Source organism: Coregonus lavaretus (genome assembly GCF_964263955.1).
Source record: "Coregonus lavaretus genome assembly, chromosome: 15".
NCBI lineage: Eukaryota > Metazoa > Chordata > Actinopteri > Salmoniformes > Salmonidae > Coregonus > Coregonus lavaretus.
This window is the reverse complement of record NC_140002.1, coordinates 30,556,483-30,562,482: the sequence shown is the minus strand read 5'-3', so window position 1 is coordinate 30,562,482 and position 6,000 is coordinate 30,556,483.

Sequence of the window (6,000 nt, the reverse complement as noted above, 5' to 3'; positions counted from 1 at the left end):
TGCCCTTTCCCACCTGGACAAGAGGAACACCTACGTGAGAATGCTATTCATTGACTACAGCTCAGCATTCAACACCATAGTGCCCTCAAAGCTCATCACTAAGCTAAGGATCCTGGGACTAAACACCTCCCTCTGCAACTGGATCCTGGACTTCCTGACGGGCCGCCCCCAGGTGGTAAGGGTAGGTAACAACACATCTGCCACACTGATCCTGGCTCAGTTGACATGCGGTAAATGAAATTGAACAGCTGATCAAGCTGTCATGTGACCGAATGCTGCAGACAACGCATTCACGGGTCACTACGGAGGAGTTTTGGTTCCTGACTCAAAGGGAATACTGTGCCATCTCCCTCCGAGCATTAATTCAGTGCACTGATTCAGTGCGCTTGCCTGCATTAAAAACAAATATCAATCCAGGTTGAATGTGACAGGTGAGATGAGGTGCGCACTGTCGACCACATCCCCTGACTTTGAGAGGCTCCGATGTGACATGCATCAAATACACACATCTCATTAGTGATGACGAGAGAAGAGAAATTGTCAGACTAATTTGCAATTGACTGTAATAGCCCCACATTAAATGTATATAATGGTGAGTTGAGAATACAATCAGAAGCTGGTAGAGCACGGCGCTTGTAACGCCAAGGTAGTGGGTTCGATCCCCGGGACCACCCATACACAAAAAAATGTATGCACGCATGACTGTAAGTCGCTTTGGATAAAAGCGTCTGCTAAATGGCATATTATATATATATTATAAATACTGTTAGAATGTTTTGCAATTGACTGCCATAGCCCCAATTTAATAAAGAAACATTGGTGGTTAATTACAATTTTTTTTTTCACATGGTTGGGATCATGAGAATTTTCAGATATCAGAATCTGGTCGTCGGACAAAAAAGTTTGTGAACCCCTGTCCTAGAATAATAGTGATTTTAAGGGAAGTGTGGCTGCTTCCAGCCCACAGGCCAGGTTTATGCTCACTCTCTGGTGAGGTAACCTTTCTTGGCTTTTGTTACTGCAATACTTTATTCATTTTTAAATATACAGGTATTTTGTACAAAGTTCCTGCAAGATTTTGGACTTTTGCATCTTGGAGCACTACAAGAAAATAATAAACCCACAACTGAAGGCAATAAATAATTTCTCTGATAGAAAATGGCCTGTGTGGCATCAATATTAGTCAGAAACATTTACAGTGGGGAAAAAAAGTATTTAGTCAGCCACCAATTGTGCAAGTTCTCCCACTAAAAAGATGAGAGAGGCCTGTAATTTTCATCATAGGTACACGTCAACTATGACAGACAAAATGAGAAAAGAAAATCCTGAAAATCACATTGTAGGATTTTTAATGAATTTATTTGCGAATTATGGTGGAAAATAAGTATTTGGTCAATAACAAAAGTTTCTCAATACTTTGTTATATACCCTTTGTTGGCAATGACACAGGTCAAACGTTTTCTGTAAGTCTTCACAAGGTTTTCACACACTGTTGCTGGTATTTTGGCCCATTCCTCCATGCAGATCTCCTCTAGAGCAGTGATGTTTTGGGGCTGTCGCTGGGCAACACAGACTTTCAACTCCCTCCAAAGATTTTCTATGGGGTTGAGATCTGGAGACTGGCTAGGCCACTCCAGGACCTTGAAATGCTTCTTACGAAGCCACTCCTTCGTTGCCCAGGCGGTGTGTTTGGGATCATTGTCATGCTGAAAGACCCAGCCACGTTTCATCTTCAATGCCCTTGCTGATGGAAGGAGGTTTTCACTCAAAATCTCACGATACATGGCCCCATTCATTCTTTCCTTTACACGGATCAGTCGTCCTGGTCCCTTTGCAGAAAAACAGCCCCAAAGCTTGATGTTTCCACCCCCATGCTTCACAGTAGGTATGGTGTTCTTTGGATGCAACTCAGCATTCTTTGTCCTCCAAACATGACAAGTTGAGTTTTTACCAAAAAGTTCTATTTTGGTTTCATCTGACCATATGACATTCTCCCAATCCTCTTCTGGATCATCCAAATGCACTCTAGCAAACTTCAGACGGGCCTGGACATGTACTGGCTTAAGCAGGGGGACACGTCTGGCACTGCAGGATTTGAGTCCCTGGCGGCGTAGTGTGTTACTGATGGTAGGCTTTGTTACTTTGGTCCCAGCTCTCTGCAGGTCATTCATTAGGTCCCCCCGTGTGGTTCTGGGATTTTTGCTCACCGTTCTTGTGATCATTTTGACCCCACGGGGTGAGATCTTGCGTGGAGCCCCAGATCGAGGGAGATTATCAGTGGTCTTGTATGTCTTCCATTTCCTAATAATTGCTCCCACAGTTGATTTCTTCAAACCAAGCTGCTTACCTATTGCAGATTCAGTCTTCCCAGCCTGGTGCAGGTCTACCATTTTGTTTCTGGTGTCCTTTGACAGCTCTTTGGTCTTGGCCATAGTGGAGTTTGGAGTGTGACTGTTTGAGGTTGTGGACAGGTGTCTTTTATACTGATAACAAGTTCAAACAGGTGCCATTAATACAGGTAACGAGTGGAGGACAGAGGAGCCTCTTAAAGAAGAAGTTACAGGTCTGTGAGAGCCAGAAATCTTGCTTGTTTGTAGGTGACCAAATACTTATTTTCCACCATAATTCGCAAATAAATTCATTAAAAATCCTACAATGTGATTTTCTGGAAAATTTTTTCTCATTTTGTCTGTCATAGTTGACGTGTACCTATGATGAAAATTACAGTCTCTCTCATCTTTTTAAGTGGGAGAACTTGCACAATTGGTGGCTGACTAAATACTTTTTTTCCCCACTGTATCTAGTGTCAAAATTGACAACAAAGTGTAAATATGATAATTTAGGATAACTGAGTTTTGTAAGTGAGTTCATCATGACTTGAGAGTTGGGTTTTGATTTCAACAATACTCACTTGCCCACTAAAACAGGATACACAGCTGCGGCGATTGCGCTTTACCCGATCCTACCGCAGAACACACAGACAGTAGGCAGGTATCCATTGACCCAGGTATATTAGACAAAAGCAAAATAATTGCGATGTGTAATGGAAACGGCAGATACAGGAGACATTTTCTTAAGATCGACAAAAATGGTATTCGTTCGACAGGGATGGATTTTTCTTTTGTCTGACTTTCTTTACTGCAACAAATGATGGAAACAGTGTTTATCGACTAAATGATGATTGCAGAATCATTTTGAAAGTAGGCCTACGCTGGGCACGAGATGTCATGTATCTATAAAGCTCCACCCCACATTTAATTCTAAATGCCTACTACTTACAAAATCTATTTTTCAACTATAAAAAACAATGTTTTTTTGCAGGACAAGGATGTGAAAGTGCGAGGAGTGAGAGAAAGGCCGAAGAGTAGAAACCAAAACTGAAAAACACGTTTTTCGAAGGCAAATCTCAGGTATTTTCTGTGTGCTGGTACAATTGGGAAAGTATGCATCTTTCAGGTCCACTGTGGTGAACCAATAACCTGGTTGTACTGACTGAAGGATGGTTTTGATTGTCAGCATTTTGAAGGGAAGTGCTGAAAGATTAAGATTCAGGCATCTTAGGTCCAGGATCGGACGGAGGCCTCCACCCTTTTTTGGCACCCAATCTAGAATAGAACTAGAGTTTTATTCTAGACAGTTTTGTTGTGCTGGTTCTACCTGTTCGATTGTGTCACGGATTCAGCCGAGGCTGCTCCTCCTCCTTGCTCGGGCAGGCTTCGGCGTTCGTCGTCACCGGAGTACTAGCTGCTACCGATCCATGTTTCTGTGTTAGACTCGATCCATGTCTTGATTATGTACACCTGTTTCCTATTATGTTGTATTGTCTTCCCTATTTAACCCTCTGTCGTACACTGTGTGTTGTGTATGATTGTATTCGTGATCGGCTGTCGTTAGTGTGCGGGTTATTTCCTCCCTGTGTGGAGATTGTATATGCTCAGTTTACTTTCTAGTACGTTTTGGATAAGCTCTGTGTCCTGCGTTTGACTTCGCCCACCGCAATTCACTGATGCTCTTGACAGAATCACACACCTCTACATGGAGTCAGCAGGAGCAGCGGTGCCAGCCGGATCAATGGAAGAACGCGTACAACAACAAGTGGCCATGATCCAGGCTCTCGGCACCGCCATGGAACGTGTGGTGAACACAATGGAGCGATGGGAGAGAGGAGGTCTGCCTACACCTCCTCCGATTACACCACCACCATCATCGATACCCATCGCTTCACCTCCGGGGTCCAGTGGGATTCGGCTCTCGCTCCCGAGGGCTTATGACGGCACAGCTGCCGTGTGTCAGGGTTTTCTGCTCCAGGTAGAACTCTACCTGGCAACCATCCACCCGGCCCCCTCGGGATACGAGAGCGTATCCGCCCTCATCTGCTGTCTGTCCGGTAAAGCAGGAGTGGGCCAACGCCGAGTGGGGGGGAATAGACGCCGCTACTGTCAGCTATGCGGAGTTCACCCGCCGCTTTAGGGCGGTATTCGATCATCCACCAGAGGGAAAAGCGACGGGTGAACGTCTATTCCACCTCAGACAGGGAAGAGGAGCGCGCAAGAATTCGCACTGGACTTTCGGACTCTGGCTGCCAACGCGGGATGGAATGAGAGGGCCCTCATCGACCACTACCGATGTAGCTTGAGGGAGGACATGCGTCGGGAATTGGCCTGCAGGGACACCAACCTAAGCCTGGACCAACTGGTGGACATGTCGATTCGACTGGATACCCTGTTGGCTACCCGCGGACGTCCGGATCCGGGGCCGTCCATTCCATCCCCCAGCAATTCTGAGCCTACCCCTATGGAGCTCGGAGGTGCTGCCATGAGGGAGACCAGGAGAGGGGCCGTCCCCTGCACCAACTGTGGCCGCAGAGGACACACTGCTGGTCGGTGCTGGGGAGGGCCTCCTAGGAGTCGAGGCAGTAGGCAGCGCACTGATGAGCCATTCCAGGTGAGTAGGCACCCAACTCACCCAGAGCTCCCTGTTGCGCATATGTGTATGAATGTTGTGTTTCCCGAGTTTTCGCCTCAGTCCCAGCATAAGGCGCTAGTAGATTCAGGCGCAGCTGGGAACTTTATCGATCGTCAGTTTACCCATAAGTTAGGGATTCATATTGTGCCAGTCGATGTGCCCTTCCCTATCCATGCCCTAGATAGCCGCCCTTTAGGGTCAGGGTTGATTAGGGAAGTCACAGCGCCTCTCAGGATGAAAACGCAGGAGGGGCATGAGGAGATAATTAGTTTGTATCTGATTGATTCTCCTGCGTTTCCCGTGGTGTTGGGGCTTCCCTGGTTAGCTTCTCATGACCCCACTATTTCATGGCAACAGAGGGCTCTCAAGGGATGGTCTGATCAGTGCTTGGGGAGGTGTGTAGGTGTTTCCGTAGGAGCAACGATGGTGGAAAGTCCGAACCAAGTTCCCACCATGCACATTCCGCCTGAATATGCCGATTTGGCTCAATTACCACCCCATCGACAGGGGGATTGTGCGATAAACCTCCAGGTAGGCGCTGCGCTTCCCCGGAGTCACGTGTATCCTCTGTCTCAGGAGGAGATGGCGGCTATGGAGACATTTGTCACATAATCTCTGAGACAGGGATACAGTGGGGAGAACAAGTATTTGATACACTGCCGATTTTGCAGGTTATCCTACTTACAAAGCATGTAGATCCATTGTATGATTTTTAAGTAATTAATTTGCATTTTATTGCATGACATAAGTATTTGATCACCTACCAACCAGTAAGAATTCCGGCTCTCACAGACCTGTTAGTTTTTCTTTAAGAAGCCCTCCAGTTCTCCACTCATTACCTGTTTTAATTGCACCTGTTTGAACTCGTTACCTGTATAAAAGACACCTGTCCACACACTCAATCAAACAGACGCCGTGTATCGCGAGATCGTGGCCAACAACCTCCTTCCCTCAGTAAGAGCATTGCAGATGGGTCGTGGCTGGGTCTTCCAGCATGACAATGACCTGAAACACACAGCCAGGGCAACTAAGGAG